This window comes from Triturus cristatus, chromosome 2_1 (genome assembly GCF_964204655.1).
Source record: "Triturus cristatus chromosome 2_1, aTriCri1.1, whole genome shotgun sequence".
In the NCBI taxonomy this organism is placed as follows: domain Eukaryota; kingdom Metazoa; phylum Chordata; class Amphibia; order Caudata; family Salamandridae; genus Triturus; species Triturus cristatus.
In genome coordinates, this window is record NC_140581.1 from 366761374 (window position 1) to 366789274 (window position 27901).

The following is a 27901-nucleotide window of genomic DNA, read 5'->3' on the forward strand; positions in this document are numbered from 1 at the left end:
AGGAGCGGCCCTTCTCGCGCGGCAGGGCGGCCTGGAAGAGAAGGGGCCGAGGGCCTGCGAGGGGACCCCGGCTCCTCTCGGTGGGAGGCGTGCGGGATGGGGAGCCGCCTGGCTCTTCCCTTCCGGCGCCTCCGACCCAGGCGAGGGTGGTGGTGGGCTGATCGCCAGCCTCTCCTGGCACGGCTCGGGGCCGATCCGGCGACGGACGGCGAATGTGCAGGTGGAGCGACCCTCCCTCGTTGCCAGGTACCCGGTCCGACCCGGTCCCGTGTGGCCGGGCTGAGGGGTTTGAAGACTTGGGTGGTCTCTCCCGGGTTACCCCGGGAGGGACCGGCGGCTGCGGGGCTGCCTGTTCCCGTCGCTCTGGGAGCCCCCTCCCTCGCCCCCGGGTGGGTGGGGGCGGGCTCCTGGGCCGAGCGCCTGGCAATGTTTTTCCCCCCACGACGGTGCTGTCTGCCGCGGAGGTACGCTGCAGGCGCGCCTGGCCCCCCGAGAAGGGGGCCTGGCGACCGGTCCTCCCCGGGGCGCCTGGCTGCATGCTAGTTCCAGATGGCAATCCTTTGGCAGGGACTGACTATGCTTGTAAAGCAGTAGGACTTTCCTCTTTCTCGGACTCTGTTGCTGCGGGTATAGTAGTTGAGTGGGGCAAAAAGGATGAGATACCCGCTGACGAAACTGAAGTGGCCTTGACATTTTCCTCTTTATTAAAAAGAGGAAGATAATTAAAGGGATGATGTGGAGTCCACAGCGGACAGCAGAGACTCTAAAGAATTTGTAGCCCTGCATGTCCAAGGACCTCTCAAATCCATGGCGGACATGGATAATACCTTTTTACAAGTAAGGAAGAAAAAGATTAAAAAGAAAAGTAAGAAATTAGACTCATACAAGATTTACTGTTCCCTGATGCTCTTTTTAGGCAGCATCAATGTTAGATGTTTAGGCACTGCTATTAAATGTGATTCAGTGTTTGACATTATCTTTTTGCAGGAGTATGCTATACCCGAGGCTACGAAGGACCAATGTTTGCAAGATAGATGGGGTTCTGGTCAGTCTGTTTGGAATTTAGATATAAATGCAGGTATTTGCATACTTTTTCGTGACTCCACCTTTACCATTCAGAAAGTTAACCATATGGTTAATGGCAGCGTGTTATGTGTAGATGCCGTGTGGAATGGCCACGATATATGCCTTGTTCATGTATACTGCCCCACTTCGCTCAGTTACAGAAATTATATACTGATTTATTGGTGAGGATTTCAATTGTTTACTCCATGCCAATGACAGATTTTCTCATTCTACTGTTCGCTTAGATAGAAGTTTAAGATTGATCATAAATTCAATCACTGATTTTAATTTACAGGATACATACAGGGTCCTTCAACCAAATGACCCAGGATTCTTTTGGTCTAGTCCCAACTCCTCTACCAAGTTCCGCATTGATTTCATTTTCACCCATTCCTCAGAAAAGATTACTATACCAGTTTTCCTTTCTGATCATAATTTGTTAAAGGTTGGCCTTTCGGTCTACAGTCCCCCAACATGGGAAAGGCTTAAGGAAGCTCAATATAAGTCTATTAGAAGACAAAACAATTTGTCAAAAATGTATTTCCCACTATATAAACTGGCAGTCCCTTCAGATATTATTCCCTACATTTAGTGATTGTTTGGAGGATGTTAAACTCCTTACAAAAACCCTCTTTATCCGAGAAGGGATCAGACTTGCCAGGAACAGGAGGCAGAACATACACCATTTCCAAATACAGTTACAAAACCTCTTCTGCCGGTTTAACCTAGGTTTTCAAATACAAGCTGAATTCTTTTCATGTTAACAGAAACTTTCCTCACTTTACTCTGAGTATAATGAAGGATTCATTATATGCAGCAAAGCTAAATATTTTGAAGAAAAGGAAAGTGTTCTAGTTTCTTTTTCTAAAGGCTAAGTCTGGGGGTATAATATTAGACTCTCTGACTATGCAGGCACACCACTACAGATGGCATTAGTAAAAGTGTTTTCAACTTTAATATTGACCTGTATACTAGAAATTCCTGTGATAAGGCTACAGCCAACCTTTTCCTGCAACATTTATAGTCTTCCCTGTCTGAAGATAAAGCAGACATGGAAAGTGATATTCCCTTGGATGATAATGAGGGATATGAGCTATCTGCCAAAGGGGAGACCACCAGGATTCGATGGTTTCCTAGTAGAGTTTTATGTAACTATCTGGGATGCTATTAGACCCAACCTTCAGCAGGTATATTAGCACTCTTTCGGGTTCAGCTCTCTTTCCAGCTCACTTCGTGGTGGTAGTATAAAAATCCTTAATAAAAAGAAAGGAAACAAACATGATGTTTATAACTGGAGCCCGGTTAGCTTATTAAACGCAGATTTTAAGATACTGTCCAAAACACTATTTTTTAAACTCGGACCAGTGATTTCAACTGCTATTGTTTCCGATCAAACCTATGGTGTTCCTGGCCGTAAAATCCAAGGTAGTTTAAGTTTGATTAGAGATTTGTGATAGTATGTTTAGGCCCGTGGTCTATCCTCTAATTACTAAATTTGGACCAAGAGAAAGCTTTTGATAAATGTAACCACTCCTTCCTTTTTAAGGTCCTAAAGAAAATGAATTTTGGTCAAAAGGTTTGTTCACGGAATAACCTTTTGTATAATAACTGTTATAGTAGTGTTTTGGTCAATGGCAAACCCACTCACCCCATCAGCTCTGGGGTACGGCAGGGCTGCCATTTGTCTCAGCTTTATTTATCCTGGCTAGTGAAACTTTCCTGGACACTATAAGGGCTAATACTATCGTAAAGACAATCCCTTTGCCGGGAGGAAAGGGTTGCTCAGCAGCTTTAAACTTTGCTGGATGATGTTTCTGTTTTTTGTACAAGCAATGCTTCTATTCGTCAAGTGTTATGGTTTTGTAAACGATTTTTTTTTTTTGCAGTTGCAGCCAAAGTCTACGTCACCAAAAGTGAAACATTTATATATGGAAAGAACCATTATTGACTAAGGCCTTAAGGTTGTACATGAACGTATTAAGGTACTTGGGATTTTATTTGGGGAAGGTGACACCTCTCATAATTGGACTGACTGCATGACTAAGGTCAAACAGAAAATAGCCCTTTGGAGTTTTGGGGCCCTTTTCCTGTTTGAGAAAATACTTGTATCTGAAGTCAAATTGATCTCTAGTCTCCTTTACGCTGTCATGATTTTACCTATACCCCATTCCTGTCTGACTTTAATTCAGAGATGGGTTTTTTCAGTTTATCTGGAATGGTAAACATGAAAAAGTGGCATGTGCTAAAATGTATAAACCTATTTTACAGGGTGGTAAAGATGCACCGGATATCGGGCTTCGCCTTTATTCTGTTTTTATTAACAATTTTAACAAAGGGAGTATCTGTCCAAATACAGAGGAGAGGAAATGGACTTTCTTTTGTAGGTTTTGGATCAACTTTACAGTATGTAGGGCTTGGGATAAGGATGTCTTCACCAATACTTCACACTCAGGGCCTCAATTACATGGTGACCTAGCGCAGCGCTGTAAGCCATTTTTGGGCGCCAAGCTGCGACATTAAAAGCAAAGGGATGGGCTGTATTTACACCAACACGGTGCATCCCGGTGCTCTCGCCGGCGCTTAAATAGCAGTTGAAAGCCAATGCAGGCACCCTTGCACCATGGTGCAAGGGGGCCTGCGTAGCAGGGTTGATTGCTGTTGTTCAGGATGGGACACCTTCCTGCACAAAACTAATCATAGATGGCATTTTCCTCTTTCTATGTGTGTTGCAGAATGCAGTACAAATAGAAAGAGGAAAAAATGAGGGGAAATAATCAAGTATTTCTTCTCGTTGCGCCACTCTTACGCCTCCCCTGAGAAGACATAGGATTCCGACGCAGTCCCAGGTTTACGAAACATGTAAATCTGGGAATGCTGCAGAACCCATGGGTGTTGCGTGGAAAAACCAATGGCACGCCCCTTTCATGCAAAGTAATGTGTGAAAAGGAGCCATATTTACAAGGCCATGAAAAGCTACGCAGGGTGGCTTTGCATGCCCTTGTAAATATGGGCCTGCACACTGCACTGTCGGTGCTTAAAAAAAAAGTGACGCAGCAGCGGCTCTAGGGGCTTGTAAATAAGCCCCTCAGAATCATGCCTCTTTGGTTAGCTTTTTAGCAAGATTTATATCAAGAAACACAACCTGGGCCAGATTTCTATTGACTTAGTGTTATCAAAATTAATACAGAAAGCAATTGGCGATCAGTCTTTGATTCTTGTGGTTGGGGTTTCTTGTCAAACATCTAAAGAAATACCGCAAATGTTTCTGCAAAATATTTGACTAATGTCCATCATGAACTTGCATGGTCGGTGGTGCAAGCTTGTTTACCTTTACAGTTGTTTTCACATGAGAGGAGTTTTTCCAGGTCCCGTTTTTGTGTTAGAAACGAGTCTCTCTTAGATGAGTCTTTAGAACACTCATTCTGGGGATGTATGGTGGCGCATGCTGTCTGGAAGTTGGTTAAGGAATGGCTTTCCCACCTTTACAATGATGTGGTTCTCACTAAGGAGACTGTACTTTTCGGCATAATAAGATTGAGCTACCCTTGCCATAAGGTATGGGTTGTAGGAAATTGCATTATAGAGGAGCTTTGGAAGGCTTGTAACCTCCTATTTAACGGAGCAGCTCTTTCCCCACCTGTTGTTTATGCACTTGGTCGCTCGTTGGTTCAACACTATGTATATAAAGATATAATTGCTTTTGGGGAAAAAAAACAAATATTCTGATTGGGTATGGGATGAGATCAATTAATTTGTTTCGAACCTTATGACTGGTTATTTCTGCTGTTTTACCACAATGAATAATTCTATTCTCTGGATTTCGTCTGAAGCACCAGTTTTTACAACGCCTAACTTGTCTTTTTTGCACATAAATAAACTTTTAATTGTTCTGCTTTAAAACATTTCAAGATTTCCCCTGGACTCTTATTAGAACAGCTGATATGTAAAGCATTGTGCTGAATTTGCATGCGTGCAGTCTTCACCTGGTTCATTGTCGAGCCACCTGTTCAACAGCTGGTTAAAACTTGTAATGTCTTTTTATACTAATAAAGGATTTTGAAAAAAAAAAAAAAAAATAAGGTTCTCCCAGGGTGAGGCCTATCCATTGCACTTTGGATGTGCCGACCACTGCGATATTCCTAAATGCGGAATAATCAAGTGCATAATTTCTGGTAGTGGGGGACTGCGTTTACGCTTTACCCTGATCTCTGGTTTCAAGAAAGACAAAAAGGAAAAAAATAAAGAGGAGTCTGGAGCACCATTTGTCATCTCCTGTGGTCCGTCCAGGGTGCTGTAAGTTGGATTGGAAGGGGTCTTGGGGAACAACCATGCTAAGTCAGGCTTCTCCAACGAGTAGCTTGTGAGCTACTGGTAGGTTTCCAGCTACGTGGAAGTAGCTCTACTCTGTGCAGCACAGCATGCTATATTAGAAAATTTTGTTTGGTTGAATAAAAAATATGCATCCCAAAATTGAAAGGTGTGTTTTTGGAATGAAAATGTGCGAGTTTTCAGAACTAAAAAGCTGACGTTTGGAGAAAAAGGATTTCCAAAATATATTTAAAGCTTATATTTTAATCATAAATCCTGCAATATTACTAATATTAACCTGGTGACTAGGGTATTGTAACTGTTACTGCCCAGTATTACCCATAAAGACGAATACCAAATTGAAAATAACTTTTTACATTAGTGTGGACAACTCAGCATGATGACCGGAGGTGATCATTGCTGGTAATCTTGCATGGGGTGGCCACTAAAGTAATCTTATCTTACGTGGTCGCTATTACAACACAAACGATATTCGTAACTTGGGATCACTTTCATTGAACATAAGTAGCTCTAGTTATAGAAAAGGTTGGAGACCCCTGTGCTAAGTGCTGAGCCTGGATAATGATGGGATAGCTGCAGCCTCCCACTCTGGCTGCCTATTCAATTCAGAGACAGGGCAGTAGGCCCTGGCCAGGTGACATGTCTGTCCGTTTCAGCCGCGTCCCTAGTGGCTGTGGGCTGGCTGACCGTCTCTTGCCTCATCCTTTCCTTCCCAGGCCCGGACTCTGGCTGAGGCCCCCAGGCCTTGGCCCGGCAAGGGCTTTGACGCGTTTGGGAGCGTGTGCGAAGGGTTTGGGTGAGACCCCCCTCTTCCTTTGCAGGCCTGTCCCTGGCTTTGAGCCACTAAAAGTCAACTGGGGCCTAGGCTGGCAAAAGACACTGCCTAGCCCAGGAGTAAAAGACACACAATTGGACGGAATGCAGAACAAATCAAAACATTCACCCCGATCAAGAGATCTGGGTTAAATCCATCATTCTTTTTGCTCACCATACCACCCCAGTTTAGACCTGGCCATATCAGTCTTGACCCTGTGCCTCATGGGAACAGTCCAGCCCGAACTGCCAAGCCAGGTCCTTCCTGGACTGGAACCAAACATCCTAGGACCGGTTTCGGTGTTTCACCCCTCTTCAGCCAGGATAGCTTGATTCCAGTGGCACAGTGAGCCTGGGACCCACGTCTGGGCATACCCACAACTGTTCCCATTGGGAGCAGGGTGAAGACTGATTTGCATATGGCTGGGTCCAAACTGGAATGGCATGGTGAGCAAAAATATGATGGATTTAGGCCCAGATCGCTGTACTGGGGTGAATGTATGACATTGTTCTGCATTCTGTCCATCAATTGATCTTTTTTCATTTGTCACCCCGAGTGGGACGGGTATGCCCAGACGTGGGTCCCGTGCTCTCCATGCCACTGGACTCAAGCTATCCTGACTGATGAGGGCTGAAAGCCCAAAACCCATCCTAGGATGCTTGTTTCCAGTCCAGGGAGGACCTGGCCTGGCAGTTCGGGCTGGACTGTTCCCATTGGGTGCAGGGTCAAGACTGATTTGCATATGGCTGGGTCCAAACTGGAATGGCATGGTGAGCAAAAAAACGATCGATTTAGGCCCAGATCGCTGTACTGGGGTGAATGTATGACATTGTTCTACATTCTGTCCATCAATTGTTCTTTTTGCCTAGAGTAGGCCTCAGTGGCAGCTCTTTAGCTTCAGAATCCCCAAATCTCTGCTTCTGAGCCCAATTTCGACCTGGCAAGCCCCCCTTCTCTGCTTGTGGTACCCTTGGCTTGCCTACACTGTGAGCAATGGGTAGCAGACTGAAAGCAAGCCCCTGATTGGACCTGCTGGATTGCGTGGGCATGCAAATTTTGCTGGCCTGCCCAAGGCCTGTGGAAATCAGCAGTGGATAGGCATCCACACCTGCGCCCCCTTCCCAACATGGTGCGGGGGCTATGGGTGGTCACTTTGCACCTCCATCCCCATGCTCTGCCCCAGGCCTTGCCTGTGTGTATGCCACCCTGGTTCTGCGGGGAGATGTCAAGCGGGCTACCCATGCCCTCTCCCCTTCCAACTTATACTTACCTGATGAAGATGGTGGGTGAGGCTTTCCTGACCGATGTCATTGGGTTCATGGGAGCGAACGCCAGGATCTTCACCTGGTGCCGCCCTGATGGTACTTTGCGCTCTGAATAGTTCTCTGCTGGAGAGAAAGGGGTAAAGGAGGAACTGAGGGAGACATACATCCAGTGGCAAGGCATGAAAGACACCTTCCAGTCCACAGGGGAATGGTGAGATTGGGTCAAAGGCAGGATCCAGGAATTTTTCAAGAATGTGGGCAGGCAAGCTGGAAGGAGGAGAAAGTGGGAGTTCAGTAGACTGCAGCAAGAGCTGCAAGAACTGCACGACCTGCAACTCTGGGGCTGGACTGTCATGAGCCCTCTGGAGGTAGTCAAGAAAGAGCTGAGCGAGAACTTTCATGACTAATCCGAAGGATCATTTTCCGTTCCAAGGTGGAAAACCTGGAGAATTAGGAGAAATGTAACTCCTTTTGGAAAATCCACACGGCGCACACCCCTCTGGTTCAACTGCACAATAAGAAGATATCCCTTTATGTCACCTGGGTGGACATTAGGAAGGTTGTGACATACTTCTATGGGGACCTCTACTCAGACAAGAGGTCAAAGGAAGATTCAAGCAGAAAAGTTTTCATACCACAAGAACTGTTTCCCCAACAACGAGAGAAGTCCTTAACGCACCCTCACTTTGGAGGAACTGCACCTCGCAGTTAAATCCTTCAAGTCAGGAAAGACGCCAGGTAGTGACGGTCTCCCAGTTGAATTATATGTTCACAGTAGGACCTTGTGGGACCAGCCCTCCTGCAACTGTAGGAGGAGATGGAGGGAATAATGAGCCGCTCTCCAAGGGAAGGAATGATCACGCTCTTGTATAATGGGGGAGGGATGTGACCACAAGAACGGGCACCCCATCTCTCTCATGAATATAAACGACAAGACACTGGTAAATGGACTTAAGGGCGCCATTGGAGAGGTAGTTCACCCAGACCAAATCTGCAGGGGGACCAGGCGCAGTGTCACAGCTAGCCTGGCACTGATCAGGGGTAGGATCCAATACAATACATTACCGGACCGCAAGATTCTGGGCGGCCCTGGTCTGTCTAGATCAGGAAAAGGCATTTGACTGTGTCTCCCATAAGTTAATGGAGAGGGTACAATACTGTTTTGGGCTGGGGAGCGGTTCTGCAGTTACGTTAAATAATGTATAAAGACATCTTCAGTTCAGTCATTGTAAATGGTTGGAAAACAGACCGCTTTCCTATCAGGTCTGAGGTAAGACGAGGCTGCCCGCTCCCGCCCCCTTTTTGTTTGTTTGGTTACAGAGCTACTCGTTGAGTACATCAGGAAGAACCCAAACATCAAAGGGATCCTGACACCACGCGATGCGGTGAAAGAGGTCAAGTGTGCCCTCTGTATGGACAATGTCACCCTCTTTAGTGCGGATGGTATATTGGTCCAATCCCTGCTGCAAGACTGCAAGAATTTCAGCAAGGCATCAGTGGAGAAAATCAATGTGGACAATTCACAGGCGAAACTCTTCAGGCAGTGGGACCTATGCAACGAGCCCCTTCCCTATCGAGGCAGGACTGGGAAAGACCCTCAGCAGCTAGGTTGGGGGACCAGAGGCAGCTGCGAAGAGCTGGAACGAATGCCTGGCCAAGTTGGAGTAAAAACTGGGCTTCTGGAGTTTGAGAAACTTGAGCATCGAAGGGAAGGCTCTGGTGCTCACGAATGATACACTGCCCGTGCTGCAGTATGTGAAACAGGTCTGGCCACTCCCGGCCAAAATAGCATGGCAATAAACAGCATGGCGTTCCATTTTGTATGGCACTCGAAGATGGACAGGGTTAAAAGGTCAGTCGTGTACAAGGAGCACCGCAAAGGGGAAGGCAGTTCCTGACAATCTAAAAATCCTCAGAGCCTTCTTTGTGGGTGGCTGCGTCCGAATAACTCTGAGAAATGAGAACAAGAACTACTAAGCCTACAAGGTGTTCCGCTTTTTCGTCCTCCCAGTGTGGAGAAGACTGGGGTAGGATAAGTGGGAGAACAACATTGACGTTCAACTGGAACCTCACATGGTACTAAAGGGAGGTAGAAATGTTTGTGGAGGAATTTGGGCTGAACTGTATTGGTCATAGCTTTTGGAAGATCAAGACAATCCACAAACACATCAGGACCAGGGACACCACAGAACCAGTGAGCAACCTGCCTCTGGCAACAGCATCGCACTTGTGGGAAAATGTATCCTCTCAAACCTTGACAAATAAACACGAAGACATTGCAGGGATGGCCGTGAAGGGGTCCGCACAGAGACTGCCCCATAGAGGAAACTGCATATGATCTTTTCTGGGCCTATTCCTTCGCCCAGGGACTACGGGGTGCCTTAAGAAAAGAGCTGGAAGCCCACATCCCCTACACAACATAACACATCAGCACATGTGGTACGGGCTGTTTCCACAGACACACACAGTTGGAGCTATCCAGGGGTGCTGGAGAATCCTCTGCTGTGTGAAGGACATTATCCTGTACTCTAGGACCCACCTGGTGACCAACGGAGAGGTGGTGAGCAGGGAAGCGTGCCCAAGGATGGCGCACAGCCTCCTAAAACACTATGCAGCCATTGTCAAAAAGGAAAGTGAGGAGGAGGAAGAACTGTAAAAATAGACCCCTCCTGCCCCACAGTACTCTTTCAACTGGCCCCATTAAAATCATGACTAACCTGTGAACAACATGTAAATTTGAATCCCTACCCAATGGAATGTATATGTTAAAGTACAATTGAACAAAAGTTAAAGTGGACTGCCCTCCTTAAGGGAAGAGGCACCACTTCTTTATAACCTATGTATCGCAAACTTTGAAGCACTTAATAAATTTTTTTATTTATTTTTTATTTTTTAAAGGTGGTTTTCCCAGGGTGAGGATCATCCATTCCACTTTGAATATGCTGGACCCTGCAATGTCCCCAAATGCGGGATACTCTACTGCATAATTTCTGGTAGTGGGGGAATGAGTTCGCGCTTTACTCTGATCTCTGGTTTCAAAAAATAAAAAATAAAAGACTCTGGAGCACCCTTTGCTGTCTCCTGGGTTCTTCCATTGTGCTACTGGCTATAATGGGGAATGGGCAAAGGGGAATACCATGCTAATTGGTGAGCCTGAAGAATGATGGGTTAACTGCGGCCTCCCCCTCAGGGAGACTATCCACAGACACAGCAGTAGGCCCAGGCCAGGTGACATGTCTGTCCCTTTCAATGGGGCACCTAGGCGAGCCTGTTGCCTCGTCCTCATCCTCACCTTCCCGGACCTGGGCTGAGGCCCCTAGGCCTTGGCCCGGAGAGGGTTCTGCCGCGTTTGGGAGCGTTTGAGAGGGGCGAGAACCCCTGCTCCCTTGCAGGTCGGTCTTTGGCCTTGGGCAACCAGTCAACCGGGGACCTAGACTGGCAAAGGGCACTGCCTACCCCTGGAGTGGAAATCTGTGGTAGCTCTTAAGCCTAATAAGCCCCATGTCTCTGCTTTTGGGCCCGGTTTTGACCTGGCAAGCCCCCTTCTGTGCTTGCCCACCGTGTGAGCAATGTGCAGCTGCTGAAAGCAAGGCCCTGATTGGCCCTGCTGGTGGGCGTGGACATGCAAATGTTGCTGGCTTGGTCGAGGCCTGTGGGGAGCAGCTGTGGGTAGACAGCTGCGCCGATTCCTAAACAGGTGTGGGGCCATGGCTGGTCACTTTGCGCCCCCCATGCCAATGCTCTACCCAGTCTCAGGCCTTGCCTGTGTGACTGCTGGGGCTGCCTACCTTTGCTAACTGTACTGCACAGTGGAGCTGCCGGTCTGCTGTGGACTGCCTGCTTGTTGCGCGCTACCTGTTGGAGCTGCCTGCCAGCTGGGGATCCCTTGCAGGCTTGAAGGAGACCCCTGCCAGCCCCTTCTGGGTCCCCCGGCCGCTTTGGGGACACCCTCCGTGCTGGAGCCTGTGTCCTCCACCCACCGAAAAGCGGACCCCCGTCTACTGGTTTTGAGGATTACCTACCTGCCGCAAACTCCCTGAGGAATCACTCCTGGGCACACAACAACAGAACAGCACAATGAGCAGACCGCTGAATCCATGGTTTCACAACACAGTAAAGCGACAGAGGAAGGTGGAACCAGATGGCTCCACCCAGCACCTGTGCAGGAAGATCTTCACAGAACTGTTGGTAACTAAGATGGGTTTCACAGCACAAAATCTTGTGCATAATACTGGATGCACCCAGAGGCACCTACCAGCTTACACTCATGTCTGAACAAATCTGCAGAAGATATTGGCAGATGTGTTGGTCACTGCGGGAAGAGAAACCCTTCTGATCAATATCCAAGACCGGACAACTTTCCTATGTCGCCACAGCACAGTGACAAAAGAACCCTCCCACAACCTGGACAACAACAGCATCTAGGGTTGTAAATGGACAGTTATGGTGAAGTTGAAAGAGGACCAGTCAGCCCCAGATGGAATCCACCCCTTCGAGCTTCTCCCTAGGGCGCGACTCAGGATACCTGTATTACCCTGGGAAATCCAAACTATGCAACAGGTACAGCAAACCAGGCCACACCACCAAGGCATGCAAGAACTACAAACTAGACCACACATTCAAGAGCTGCAAAGCAGAGACCCCATGCAACCTCAGTGGGGGTTTAGCCACCACTTTAAAGACTGCCCACAAAGAGGTAGGTCATACGTGCAGGCAGCCAAACCTTCCTGGAGGGACCCACAGGAGGAGGCTGTCGAGACCATGCCCCCAGTCCCAGCCTTGAGGAGGGCCAAGAGAACTCGGAGAGGGAAGGGCTCCAATCAGGACAAACTCAAATATAACCAGTTCACCACCCAGGTCCCGGGCCACAGACCCGAAGATATCCAGTATGCCCTGTGAGCCAATGGATGCTCCCGCCCAACCTACCACGGAGAACCAGGGGGGGGGGGAAGTTTCCTGGACAAAACAGGAGCACAGGAAAAGGAAGCACAGTCCCTCACAGGTTGTAACCTAAACGCGCAACAAACTCCTGAGTAACCACAACCCCTACGCCATACTCGATTCAGAAGAGGAAGATCAGTCAGAGAAAGACAGCCCGGACAACCAAATCGACCACGTATCAAAAGTGCTAAGGGAAATGAGGAAGCTGGCAAGTGTCATTGAGGCATCCCCACCCCAATTGTCAGCAACGGTTGCACAGGAAGAGACCTCCACTGAAGACCAACAACAAGGCCTGCTCGTCACACTTGAGGAGAGAAACCCCAAGCCCAGCCAAGAGTGTGTGCCAGCCTTCGAGAATCAACAAGCAACAGCGGCCGAGCAAGAAGGCCCAGCAGCGGTGACCAACTGAAGCATGACCAGCCCTGTAAGTATGTATTCACATCAAGGGCTAATGAAAAACTTTTTCAATGCCAAGAGGGTGGAGAGGATTCTGAGTCAGAGTAACTCCTCCCAAATTTAATCAGTTAACCACAAATAAATTACTCTAACAGACCATCCAGTGGTCAATAAGGGTGCACTATAATGGGGAAATGTGAAGAACTCAGGGAGGGGATATATCTTTCTTCACCAAAAGGTGAGCAAGGAAGTGCTTCCTTTTTGTTTAGTTACCCTCACACACCCTAGTGGTGTCATGCTTCATCATCGGGTCACCTTGACGCCTATAAGTCGGGGTGGGCTCAACCACAGTGTTGGGAGCTCTTTGAAGAGATGTAAGACCAGGGGGGCTGAAAGATTAAAACACCTCAGACAGATCCCCAGGATCCCAAAGGATGGAGAATTTCCAAAGAAGAAATAATATAAAGATCCTGAAAGTACCGGAAGGAAAAGAAGGTGAGGATGTAAAATCCTTTGTGGTGAAGTTGATTAAAAAGGAATTACAGATGGAAGAATCTGAGGACGACATAGCTAAAGGGTGCACAGAGACCCATTCAGGTTAAATACTAACAGGACAAAACGGAGAAAAATGTTGCTCAATTTCTTAAACTCTTCCTTGAAAGAAAAGATATTGTTAAAAGCCTTGAGCTTGAAAAGGATAGAAGTTGAGGAATTATATAAGAGTTCAGATCTGACGTCTCGAGTACTATCTCAAATAGGCAATGGGAACTGGGTAAAAGGATGGACACTCAAGAGTTTGGGTGCCACAGTTCAGCTAAGATTTCCAGCTCATTTGAAGGTTATGTATAAGAATAAAATGTCTATTTTCAACTCAGCTGAAAAGGTCGACTATTTTATTAAAGACTTGCAGGCTGGGGATCTTTGATCTCATGTGACTTTGAACAGATTCTGACTATGCAATAGAAGAAATAGTTGAGATAAACAACTCTTATGGAGAGATAAAAAATAAAAACAAATTTAAAAAAAGAGATAAACCTTCTCCCTGACAATTCCTGTGCCTAACAGAACAAATAATCAAGTTTAAATTAAAAAATTAACAATGAATAACCAATTTCAGAAAAACAGGAGAAAAAAAATATACGTTTTCGTATTTTCCCTAAGTTTCACACTCTGAGGGGGACCCTTATGGGTTTTAGCCGTGTAGATTTAGGGATGGGTTTTCCAGGTAGGGGAGGAAGAGGGGGGTACACAGGGTGGGGAGCGGTGGGGTAAAAACAAAAAATAAATAAATAAATAAATAGTTCCTCTGAAGCCTCTTGGATGAGCAAGGGTTTATTATCACACTCTGTCGGTATTGGGGATGGGTGAAAAGAAGGAGAGCCTTATAAAAAATTCTCTTCTGGAATATAAATGGTCTCAGGGTAAGAGGGAGGCGAGAAAGAATTTTACAATACTTAAAGGACTGCCCAGCACAAATTATAATTATGCAAGAAACACATCTAACTGAGAAGGAGGGAATGGAGCTTTTTAGGTCCAAGAACTGGATTGATCAAGTTGCATATACAGCTCAAACAGCAGTACCCAAAGGAGTAGCAATATTAGTTAAAAAAAAGTGTACAAGCTAGGTTAGAGTCCTATGTCTCCGACAAAACTGGGAGATGGTTAGTAGCCAAGGTTAGGATTTTATACTACACCTTTGTTTTGGCAGGCTACTACGGACCAATTCAGGACGATGTTAACCCTTTGGGAGAATTAATGATAGAGTTACTAAATTCCACCAATCCAATCATCTTAGCTGGAGATTTCAATGCAGTCTTAAATCATGTGCTTGACAGATCATCATACAGTAGGGCACTGGCTAACCCAAAAATGTCAGCATTGATTAAACAGATGATGAAGCATTTGGCGCTGTGTGACCTTTGGCGTCAAAGAGCAGGTACACAGAAAGGTTTTACAAGCTCCAGTTGAGAATAGATTATTTTCTCATCGATGGTAATATAAAAGATATGGTCCATCGTATAGGTCACATGGGAGTTGACTTGTCTGACCACTCTGCTGTAATGCTTCAAATGAAGTTTGGAGAGCTGGCTGTTCAATCTAGGTGGACTTTAGATCGTACGGTCCTCCAAGAGGAGGGTATTATCGAAATGCTGAGCGAAGAGGCTGAGGCGTTTTTTTTAAACATAACTGGGGCTCGGCTCCCCCAGGTATAACCTGGGATGCTTATAAAGCCTTTTTAAGGGGGAGATTAGGAGCCCTGAGGGCAGGGAAAAGGAGGAAATACTATGCAGAAGTATTAGCTCTGGAGGAACAGCTTCGCACTTCAGAAAAGCTAATAATTGACTCAGGCTCAGAGGAAGAAGCGAGACCAGGGTTACAGCTAGAAATAACACAAGTTAAGTCCAAACTGGCAACAGCTCTCGAAGACAGGGTGAGGAAAAGGTGGAAGGCCAGCCGCTTAGCTCATTTTGAGTATAGCGAAGGGTGTAATAAGTTGTTGGCCTGGAAGGCCAAGAAAGAGCAAGCGAGAAACCGAATAGACCAGGTGATATGCGAGCAAACTGGGACCCTGATTGAAGAAACGACAGGGATAGAACAAACTTTTTACAGCCACTTTAATAAAGTGTATCGTGATGACCTTAAACCAACAGAGGAAGAAATAAAGGAATGGTTAGGACAAGATTCAGTAACTCCCTTTCCTTCAGATAAAGTAAAGTTCCTAAATAAGAAAATGGAAATAGACAAAGTAGAGAAGGTAATTAGGCAGCTCAAGAAGGGGAAGGCTCCGGGCCCCAACGGTCTACCTCAAGAAGTCTCCAAGGCTCTGGGAGATACTTTAACACCCATACTGACAAGGTTATTTAACGTTCTATTCATTGGAAGGTCCACAATGCCGGCTTCCTGGAACGAGGCCACTATATCTTTAATTACGAAGCCAGGGAAAAACCCTAAAAAATGCGACTCCTATTGGCTGATATCATTACTGAATAGAGACTATAAAATCTACGCTAAGATTTTAGCCGATAGGTTGAATGGGTTAATGGCAGGAATGATACCTGACGACCAGAAGGGTTTTATACGGGGCAGAACTTTAAAAGGATCTAACATATACCCTGGTGGCTTCCATCAATCTGGCCAGGACATACAAGCTCCCTCTGGCCGTGGTGGCCTTAGATGCCGCAAAGGCTTTTGACCGGGTCAATTGGACCTATTTAAAAGCAATGGTCAAGTTTGCAAACCTTGGATCAAATTTCTGCAAGGCTTTGGCGGACATATATGAATCTCCAGTAGTCCTAGTCAATGGCTCTAGCTGATCTAACTGATCCAGTGCACATTACCAGAGGCACGAGACAAGGCTGACCGTTGCCCGTTGTCACCCCTCCTTTTTAATCTCTACATAGAGCCACTAGCCAGGAAGATTAGGGAGGATCTGGCCATTTCACCTTTTAAGTAGAAGGATTGGAACAAAAAATTAGGTCTATATGCTGACTACATTCTTGTCTACACCACAAATATGGCAGATACCTTAGAGAGGATCATGACGGACGACTAATTTTAGGAAGGTCTCCGGGTACGAGATCAATAGGGACAAAACGGAGATCATGACCTGGAACTTAGAGGTGGAAGGGGTGGCTAAGAAAGAAGAAATGAGATATCTGGGAGTCATAATAACAGGACATAAATGAGATCACCAAGGTTAATTTTGAGAAGGCAAAAAAGGAGGCTTGCCGACTTTTGAAGATATGGTCCCACCTTCAGTTATGTCTTTTAGGACGGGTGAACTTAATTAAAATGATAATCCTCCCGAAGTTTACCTTTCTTTTTGATACCATACCCTTACCCTGCAGGAAGGAATGGCTTAAGAGCATGCAAAGCCAAATTAGTTCCTTTATTTGGTCGAATAAAGGCCCCAGAATGGCATGGAGAAAACTAAGAAGGAGGGTGGAGAAGAAGGCCTGGCTTTGCCGGACCTGCTCTATAATTCCTGAGCTTTTCTCTTAAAAAATGGAAGAAGTCTGTTTGGTAACCCAAGTACAACCAAGATGGGAGGCATGTGGGCCATGATGTTGAATTTAGAGTCAGGAGGCAATCAAAGGTTTTCTGTTCAAATATGCGGATCCAAAATACTTAAAAAACAGTAAGGTTGAAATTTCTAAAACGTTTAGCGGAAAATTGGTTCAAAATCAGGAAAATTGCAAAAATTACCTACCATAGTTTGCTGGCACCTATCTGGGATTCCCCATGTTCCCCAGAATGGACGAAGGATGCTCTAGCAAGACGACTACTAAAGGCAGGATTGGTTCATTGGGAGCATATAATTACAGAAGGGGAATGGATTCCATGGGAACTGTGTAATCAACAAACAGATCACCAACTGTCCAGATTTAAATACCTGCAAATGAGAAGTTGGTACCAAGCCGAGGGGACAATTATAGGGGACCAAAACTGGCGGCAATCTACTGGCTGTTGATCGACTCGGAAGGAGTTTTTACCCTGACAACAGAACTATGGGGTAGATACTTGCCAGAGGCACCTTTAGAACATCTATGGCAAGTATCTATGATCATGTTATTTAAAACAGTCAAGCCTGCATACCTAAGAAGGAATCACCTTTTTTCCATTCACAGAGCCTATTGGTCCCCCAAGAGACTGACGAAGTTTGGGAGAGGAGGTGATGTAGCATGTCCAAAATGTGGTAGCATGAAAGAGGATAATGTCCACATGTTTGTGATGTGCCCAGAACTTCAGGTCTTTTGGAGAGTCGTGAGTAAGGCCCTCTCTGAATGCATGATAATCAACATCGAGGTAAGCGTTATGCTTGTTGTTTTTGGGCAGTCTGATTTATTGGTGAAGATTATAAAGGACCAGGCTAAGCTGATCTTTTACAGTATACTACTGGAACGCAGAGAGATCTGCAAGTTATGGGTGTCTGCTACTCTGCCAAGGTTTGAAAATGGGGTTTTCTGTTAAATACACAGCCTCCTTAGACAGGTTGGGTGCACACAAACATGATTTTTGGCTTCTGATACTGGACTGGTGTGAAAGATGAGTGTTTAAAAAGAAAAGGAGAACAAAGTTATGGGGGTCCAATGATTAAGCCTTGATGCCTCTACAAGTTTTTCTCTATGTTCCCTCTCTTTTGAGTGTGGGTGAGAAATGGTCAGAGGCTGAATACGAAAGATGGAGATCTATTCCATGGGCGGCACAGTTGAAATCTCCGTATCTGTGTCTCGTGATCTCCCAGCACATGGATTTTGGACTACTCCTGTGTAATAGTGCTAGAGATTGAGAGTGTATTTCTCTCCAATGAGGCAAATGACACTCAAAAGGGACAGTGCACGTCTCTGATCGCAGAGTTACTCACTTCCAAGGGGAACGGACATGCAAGTTTGACAGGTCCAGGTACTTGGAAACTGAACAGCTATCTGCTAGAAAGTGAGTAGGTAACATTGGAACTGAGGGAGACATACAGCCAGTAGTAAGGCATGAAGGACTCATTCCAGTCCACAGGGGGAATGGTGGTAATGGGTCAAAGGCAGGATCCAGGACTTTTTCAAGGATGTGGGCAGGCAGGTCACAAGGAGGAGAAAAAGGGAGTTCAGTAACTGCAGCAAGAGCTGCAAGAACTGCACAACCTCCAATACTGGAGATGGAACCTCATGAACTCTCTGAAGGAAGTGAAGAAAGAGTTGAGCAAGCACTTTCCTGACAAATCCAGGAGGATCATTTTCCATTCCAAGGTGGAGAACCTATAGAAGGAGAAGAAATGCAACTCCTTTAGGAAAATCCACCCTGCGCACACCCCTCTGGATCAACTGCGCAATAAGGAGGGAATCCTCTGTGACACCAGGGAGGACATTAGGATGGTTGTGACAGAATTCTAAGGGGACCTCTACTCAGAGAAGTGGTCAGAGGGAGATAAAGCAGAAATGTTTCTGTTTGGTATCCCAATAACTGTTTCCCCAACAGTGAGAGAAGCCTCCTCACTCTGGAGGTGCTGCACGTCACAGTTAAATCCTTCAAGTCAGGAAAGACGCCATGTAGTTAAGGGCTGTCTGGTCCCTAATGGGACCTGGCCGCCTGCAGCTGTATGATGATATGGAGAGGGAGAGGGAGAGAATCATGCCCCACACTCTAAGGGAAGGAAGGATCATGCTCTTGTATACACATAAGGGGGAGACATGTGAACTCAAGAACTGGCACCCCATATCTCTCCTGAATGTAGACTACAAGATCCTGGCTAAGATACTAGTAAATAGACTTAAGGGCACCATGGGAGAGATAGTTCACCTATACCAAATCAGCGGGGTTCCGGGGCGCAGAATCGCAGATAGCCTGGCATTGATCAGGGACATAACCCAGTACATCACGGGCCGAGAGATCCGAGCTGCCCAGGTTTGTCTTGATCAGAAGAAGGCACTTGACCGCGTCTCCCACGAGTTCATGGAGAGGGCACTGCATGGTTTTGCGGTGGTGGAATAGTTCTGCAGTTACGTTAAAATAATGTACAGAGAGATCCTCAGTTCAGTCATTGTAAATGGTTGGAAAACAGACCGCTTTCCTAGACAAGGGTGCCCACTCTAGCTTCCGCTCTTTGTTTTGGTTATAGAGCTACTCTCTGAGCACATCAGGAAGAACCCAAACATCAGTGGGATCCAGACACCGGACGATGCGAAGAAAGAGGTCAAGCATGGCTTGTACATGGACAATGTCACCCTATTCTGTGGTGATGGTAAATTGGTTCAATCCCCGCTAGAAGCGTGGAACTACTTCGGCAAGGTATCAGGGGCGAAAATGAATGTGGACAAATCGCAGGAGAAACTCTTCGGGCGATGGGACCTGTGCAAAGAGCCTTCCCCCGTGCCCATCAAGGCAGGGCTGGTTTGGGGGAACTATGGGCAGCTTCGAACAACTGGAACGAACATCTGAGCAAAGTTAAGCAGAAACTGGGCCTGTGGAGTTCGAGAAACTTCTGATCAAAGGGAAGGCTCTGGTGCTCAGGAACAGTGCAGTATGTGACACAGACCTGGCCACTCATGGTCAATGTAGCACAGGCAATAAAGAGTGGTGTTCCATTTTGTCTGGCACCTGAAGATGTATAGAGTTAAAAGGTCAGTCATGCACAAGGAGCACTTCAAAGAAGAGAAGGCAGTCCTTGACATCCCGACAATCCTCAGGGCCTTCTTTGTGTGCGGCTGCGTCCAAATAACCCTGTCAAATGAAAACAAGGACCACTCAGCCTACAAGATACTCTGCTTTTTCCTTCTTCTGGTGTGGGGAAGGCTGGGGTTGGATAAGTGAGAGCACGCCGTAATGTTTAACTGGGACCTTCCATGGAGGTAGAAATGTTTGTGGAGGAATTTGGGCTGAACTGTGTCACTCCTAGCCTTTGAAAGCCAAAGACAATCCACAAACTCATCAGGACCAGGGATACCACGGAACCAGTGAGCGACATGCCACCCACAACGGCAAAGCACGTGTGGAGGAATGTATCCTTCCCAACTTTTACAAACAGGCACAAAGACTGCATTAAGGCTGGGGGGGGGGCTCTGCCAGTAAGGTCCTTTGTGTCCAACAGGGACCTATGCTCTGACAGAGACTGCCCAAGGGGATGCCTAGTAGAGGAAACTGCATACCATCTTTTCTGAGCCTGCCCCTTCGCCCAGAGACTACGGGCTGCTTTAAGACAAGAGATGGAAGACCACATCCCCCACTTGAACATAAGGCATCAGTCCATACTGTACTGTTTCCACAGAGACATACAGTTGGAGCCATCCATGGGTGCTGGAAAATCCTCTGCAGCCTTAAGAAAATTCTCCTGTATGCCAGGACCCACCTGGGGACCAACAGACAGGTGGTGAGCAGATAACCGTGCCGCAAGATGGTGCACAACCTGTTGAGGGACTATGCAGCCATGGACAAAAAGTAAACTGAGGAGGAGTAAGAACTGTAAAACAAACCCCTTCTTCCCCACTGTACACCTTCAAACACCCCAATAAAACCGTGACTAACTAACCCACGCGCAGCAAGTAACTTTGAATCACCGGATAGGTACCACTTCTTTATAACTTATGTATCACAAACTTTTAAGCACTTAATAAAGGCTTCTGAAACTTATAAAACAAGGGTGGTTCTCCCAGGGTGAGGTTCATCCTTTGCACTTTGGATGTACTGGCCCCTGCAGAGTCACCAAATGCGAAATTCTCGACTGATTCATTTCTGGTAAGGGGGGGGGGGGGAAATTCTGCGATCACACTTTCCCCTTATCTCAGGTTTTAAGAAAGACAAATGGAAAAACAAAAAGGACTCTGGAGCACCCTTTGTCGTCTCCTGTGGTCTGACGAGGGTGCTGCTGGCTGGAATGGCGAATGGGCAAGGGGAAATTACATGCAAATCCATGAGCCTGGAAAATGCTAGGATAGAGCCTGAAATTCTGCTTCTGGGCCCGATTTGGACCTGGCAAGCCCTCTTTTGTGCCTGCTCTACTCTTTGCCTGCCCACCGTATGAGCAATGAGTCATACTGAAAGCAAGGCCCTGATTGGCCCTGCTAGTGGTCGTGGCCATACAAATTTTGCTGGCCGGCCAAGGCCAGTGGGAAGCAGCTGTGGGTAGCTGCCCCACTTATCAAACGGGATGCAGAGCCATGGCGGTCACTTTGTGCACTCATGCCCACACTCTGGCCCACCTTATGCCTTACCTGTGTGAATTACACTCTTGCTCTGTGAGGAGATGCCAAGCAGGCTGCCCTTGCCCTCTTCCCTTCCAACTCCTCCTCCTCCTCTTCTGGCAGGGGAGACACCATGATCACGCTGTTGCAGGTGCTAAGGGTGGTCCGGAAGCTCAGCCTTCCTTTAAGCAGCCGGAGGACTTTACCTAGCTACCAGCGGAGAATGGCAACCAAGCAGAAGACAAAACCAATACCCACAACAACAATAAAGGTTACTCCCAGAGTGAACAAACTTCAAGGAATAAAGCACAGACGGCGCTAAATACAGATCAGCCTCAAGCAAATGAAAACAGTGGGATAGAATTAAATGATGGTGAAACATCACATCAACAAAATAGTGTAGAGAGCACCTCAATAAAAACTCAAGAACCAAAGTATCAAACACAACTGAGGAAGAAAACCAATTAGAAGGTGTTCTATCTTGAATTAAGTATGATGCATGCTCTCCTCAGTTCTTTGCTACCTTCTGCTCAGCGTGTGTGCAGGTTGAGCAGCAGGAGGCAGATTCTGGTTGGGCATTGATGTTACATCTACATTACATCTGTTACCAGTAACAAAGACTTATCTTCTAATAAATTTCGTCATAAAACCTACCCTACCTGCATACAAAGGCTCTTTCTTTGACTGCAACAATGGTGACGATCGGAGAACTTACCTACGCATGAAGAGGCCAAGTCTACATGAAACAAAGTACAAAAGGAAAACAAGGAGGTTAAAGTCTACATGTGAGAAAGAAGGAAAAAAAAACGCCTGGATGCCCCACCAGTGTCATTTCTATCTGACAGCCTGCAGTCTACTAAAGTGTGAGGGGCGTTTTTGGGACTTTCAAATCTATGCAGCCTCCTGGAATATAGAACTGGAATCAGAACCTATAAGCGTGAAATAAAACTAGCTAAATCCGCTTATTTCGGAATGAAAATTATTTCAGCAGTAAATCGCCCCTGTGAAATTTTTTAAATTGCTAAATCTCACTTTATTCCACCTTCCACCCCCTATTATTATTAAGGATATTCCCCTACGATGTAATTCAATTGCCAAATTTTTTAACGACAAAATACAATCCATTTATAAATCGTTCCCCGCAGTACTTGATTCACAGACAGGACCCCCCATATGCTCTGATGCTCATCAGCTAGAATGTATTCCCCTTTTGAATTTGGTCACCCTCCAGAAGACTCTTAGTCAATTTGAAATCTGGAGCTCCTTCTGATGTTGCCCCTCCTACTATTTTAAAATCGAGTCTCCGAGACTGTAGCCCCGGTGATTCTTGAAGTAATTAATGCTTCCTTACAAAAGGGTATAGTACCTCCCTTATGGAAACAGGCTATGGTCAGAGCTCTGTTAAAAAAAAGCCCATCTTGACCCAGAGATACTATCCAATTATCGCCCTATTTCGTTGCTTCCTGGTATAGGGAAACTGGCAGAGAAATATGTTAATACCACTATTTCTAGAAAATAACCGTTTTCACCCCACTCAAACAGGATTCAGAGCTCAACAGAGTACTGAGACCACTCTTTTGGTAGTGGTGCCAAGTCCTAGGAAAATTATGGATAGCGGGGGCTGCGCTGCATTAATCCTGCTCGATCTCAGCGCAGCCTTTGATACGGTTAACCACCAGCTTCTGATTCAAAGGCTTAGGGAGGTTGGAATTACCGGTTTGGCACTGAAATGGCTGCAATCTTTCCTTGAAGACCGCTCTTTTGTAGTCTCCGAAGAAAATTTTGCTTCTGAGACAATGCCCCTTGGATGTGGGGTTCCCCAGGGCTCGTCCCTGAGCCCCACTCTTTTTAATGTGTATATGAGCTCCTTGGTGGAACTAGTAATTCCTTATGGCATCCAGATTGTCACGTACGCGGATGACACCCAGTTAGTGGTGTCACTTAGTCAAGAGGACAATTCAGCTCCTAATCTGGCTTTATGCCTGCAAAAAGTCTCCAGATGGAAGGATAATTCTTATTTAAAGCTCAATGGGGACAAGACGGAACTTACGTTTTTAGGAAACCACTCTCCTTGTACAATAGCCTCTTCCTGGCCTAATTGTCTCGGTCTCCCGCCCACTCCCAAAGCAGAAATTAAAAGTCTGGGAGTGTGGGTAGACCATAACCTGGACTTTAAGAAGCAGGCTAGCAAGGTATTATGTGTGCAAAAGGTTTCCCCTAAGTACTTTGAGGCCCAAGAGGAGGTGAGAGAAACAAATGAAGAAAGGAAACCTCTTATCTGACCTATCTTATTTATACAGTATTAATCACTTATGTTTAATAAGAACCCCAGAATACAAAGTTAATTAAAAAATATTTTCATTTATATATTTTTTAATTAACTTTGTATTCTGGGGTTCTTATTAAACATAAGTGATTAATACTGTAACTTTGTTATTCTTTCTCTATAAACAAAGAGGTCCAGGGGGCAAAATCACAAAAAGAACAATACAATGGAGAATATAGAGACCTGGATGGTAATTAGACTACTGTCTGGAAAGCGAAGTCCTCATAAAGAGGACAAAATCCCATCACCCACCGTGATGGCATGCTTCATCATATGGGATCTCCTCTTAACCACATCTGGTGTGGTTAAGGAGCTACTACTCCCTGAATGAATCTAAGGGAGGAGCTCACGGATGTTTTAACTACGCAAGAGGGAACAGATCTCCTAAAGATCGATGAAGGCAGCCTAGGTAAGGTGAGAAAATGAAGTGCAGTGTGAAAAAAAGTGATATAAAATTAACTACAGGGGAAAACAAATTTTAATACAGATTTCCCAGTGCCAATATTAAAAGCAGAGTAATAGCGCGGTCTGAGCAAATTTGCGAGCCCTGGCAGCACCCTTAGTTGCATGGAGTTTGTGTGAGCGAGAGCAGTATTCCCTGGTTCTTTGAGCTTCAATTTTATGTAGTATCCTGTTAGGATGAGCAAGGGTTGAGAGAAACTCTCTGCCTACTGCTGTAGTAAGCATTTTGTTATGCGTGATTGTTGTTTGCCCGACTGGATGCATGATTGTGGGTTGAGAGACACCCTTGTCTTTGGTAACAAGATGCCCTAGATTGGGAGGAGTGTGGGTTGAGAGACACCCTTGTCTTTTGATCACAAGTTTCCCTATGGTGGGACGAGTGTGGGTTCAAAGAGACCTATCGTCTGAGTTTTTGTAGTGTCCTATGTAAGGATGAGGGGTGTGTGTGTGTGTGTGTGTGTGTGCGTGCCTGTCTGTCTGTCTGCTCCTGGTGGGGCATTGATGTTACATCTACACTACATCTGTAACCTGTAGCAGAGACTTTGATCTTTAATAAATTTAGTCATGAAACCTACGCTACCTGCCAACAAAGGATCCTTCTTGGATTGCAACAGAAGGCCAACAATAAATGAGCGGGAAGGAATATGCTACTTACCAGTATGCATCTGTTCTTGGCATGTAGAGCTGCAGAGTCACACACTGAGGATAAGATCGCCATCTGGTGTTGGGCTCGGATGATTGCAGGTTGTTGTTGTCTTCGGAGAAGTCTTTGGTCACGAGGTTGGTGACTCCTCCCCTGGACAACAGTGCGCATGGGCATCCACTCCATCGGCAGATTGTTTTTCGCCATGATGGGAAAAGATGGAGTATATAGAAAAGAAAGAAAGGATGTCCATGTGTAATGTCTAAGTAAGACGGATGCTGGAACAGATACAGGTCCCGGGGAGGCGGGCGGGCGTGTGTGACTCTGCAGCTCTACATGCCAAGAACAGATGCATACTGGTAAGTAGCATATTCCGTTCGAGGCATATGAGCTGCAGATCACACACTGAGGATAGATTATACAGCAGTGCTCCCCTTAGCGGTGGTCGCCTGTATCTGTTGCAGCAGTTTGAAATAAAGTTTTTAGGACAGCCTGGCCCACGGAGGCCTGTTGTTTGGCCTGCACGTCAACACAATAGTGTTTAGTGAAGGTATGCGTGGTAGACCATGTGGCTGCCTTGCAAATGTCTTCTAAGGGAATATTGCCTAAGAAGGCCATAGAAGCCCCTATTTTACGCGTGGAGTGCGCCCTAGGGGGAACTGTGAGTGTACGTTTAGCCTTGAGGTAGCATATTTGGATGCATTTAACTATCCACCTGGCTATTCCTGATTTGGAGATCGGGTTGCCTTTGTGTGGTGGCGCGAAAGCAACAAAGAGTTGTTTTGTCTTTCGAAAAGGTTTTGTTCTGTCGATGTAATAAAGCAATGCTCTTTTAACATCTAAGGTATGTAGGGCCCTTTCAGCTACCGAGTCTGGATTTGGGAAAAAGACCGGTAGTTCTACTGATTGGTTAAGGTGGAAAGGGGAAATCACTTTTGGAAGAAATTTAGGGTTTGTCCTAAGAACCACTTTGTTACGGTGTAGTTGTAAGAAAGGTTCTTCAAGTGTAAGGGCTTGTATTTCACTTACTCTGCGCAGGGAAGTGATTGCGATAAGGAAGGCTACCTTCCATGTTAGGAATTGCAATTCACATTTGTGCATAGGTTCAAATGGGGGGCCCATGAGTCTTGTTAGAACCACATTGAGATTCCACACTGGGGCAGGTGGCAATCTTGGGGGAAGAATCCTTTTGAGACCTTCCATAAACGCTTTGATGGCTGGTACCTTAAAAAGGGACAGGTGTTGCCTATTTTGCAAGTAGGCTGCCAAGGCTGCTAGGTGTAATCGTATAGAGGAATACGCTAGATTGCATCTTTGCAAGTGTAGTAGATAGCAAATGATGTTTTGGATGGAAGCATCCAATGGATGTATGTCATTATTAGCGCAGTAGATGGCAAATCGTTTCCATTTAGCGGCATAACACGCTCTAGTAGTAGGGCGTCTGGCTTCTTTTATGATATTCATACAGTCTGGAGGGAGATTGAGGTAACCGAACTCTAAGACCTCAGGAGCCAGATCGCTAGGTTCAGTGTTTGAGGATCTGGGTGTCTGATTTCTCCATGGTTCTGGGTTAACAGATCCGGGGAGAGGCGTAGCTTTTGATGTGGAACTAAAGATAGTTCCAGAAGTGTGGTGAACCACGGTTGACGTGCCCAAGTGGGAGCCACTAGTATTAGTGTTAGTGACTGTTGTTTCAGTTTGCGTACCACAAATGGAACTAGTGGGAGAGGCGGAAAGGCGTACGCAAATCTGCCTGACCAGTTCATCCATAGGGCATTGCCCTTCGACTGTGGGTGTGGAAACCTGGCGGCGAAGGTTGGGCATTTTGTGTTTTCGGGAGTGGCGAACAGGTCTATGTCTGGTTGTCCCCACTTTTGGAAGAAGGGGAGTAGAACCTTGGGGTGTAGTTCCCATTCGTGGATCTGTTGTGTGTGGCGACTTAGGAGGTCGGCCACTTGGTTGTGGATCCCTGGGAGATGTTCTGCTAACAGGTAGATGTTTTGGGGAATTGCCCATCTCCAGATTTGCTGTGCCAGTTGGGACAGTTGGAGAGAGTGTGTCCCTCCCTGTTTCTGTATATAATACATTGTCGTCATGTTGTCTGTGCGTATGAGGACAGTTTTGTTCTTTAGGTGAATTTGAAAGGATTTTAGTGCTAGGAACACTGCTAAGAGTTCCAGGTGGTTGATGTGGAGCAGTTTTTGTTGACTGGTCCATCTGCCCTGAGTGGTATGGTGAAGGAGGTGGGCTCCCCACCCCGTGAGAGATGCGTCTGTAGTTAGCACAACTTGTGGAAGAGGCTCTAAGAACGGTCTCCCTTTGGACAGGTTGATGGTGTTCCACCATTTCAGTGATCGAAGTGAGCGACTGTCCACCAACACCAGATCGGTAAGTTGTCCGTGAGCTTGGTTCCACTGTTGTGCTAAGCATTCTTGTAAGGGACGCATTTGAAGTCGTGCGTGTGGGACTATGGAGATGCACGACGCCATCATGCCTAGGAGCTGCATGAACACTCTTGCTGGAAGAGATGGATGAGTTTGAAATTGAGAGATGAGATTTTGTATACTGGCTATCCTGGCTGTGCTGGGATAGGCAATGGCTTTGGATGTATCTATGGTTGCTCCTAGATACTGATGTAAGTGGGAAGGTTGTAGGTGGGATTTGGGGTAGTTGATAGTGAATCCCAAATCGTGGAGAGTTTGAATCGTGCGATGAGTGTGGAGAACGCATTTTTGGTATGTATTGGCTTTTATGAGCCAATCGTCCAGATAGGGGAAGACATGGATCTGTTGTCTTCTGAGATGCGCTGCCACGACTGCTAGGCACTTGGTGAACACTCTGGGTGCTGTTGTTACTCCGAATGGGAGAACTGTAAATTGATAGTGTTGCCCATCTACCACAAATCGTAGATATTTTCTGTGAGCGGGATGCATAGGGATGTGAAAGTATGCGTCCTTGAGGTCCAATGTGGCGAGGAAGTCTCCCTGTTGT

At 46.2% G+C, this 27901-nt stretch overlaps 1 long non-coding RNA gene and 1 other non-coding gene across 2 annotated transcripts in view; one reads left to right on the forward strand and one right to left on the reverse strand.

The window, feature by feature from the left end:
- Positions 1-27901, reverse strand: part of LOC146865305 (uncharacterized) — a 227929-nt gene that overhangs the window by 76847 nt on the left and 123181 nt on the right. The window lies entirely within an intron of this gene.
- Positions 5106-5269, forward strand: LOC146865308 (U1 spliceosomal RNA). Its single transcript, XR_014977462.1, has one exon. It is a non-coding gene; the product is annotated as a U1 spliceosomal RNA (small nuclear RNA).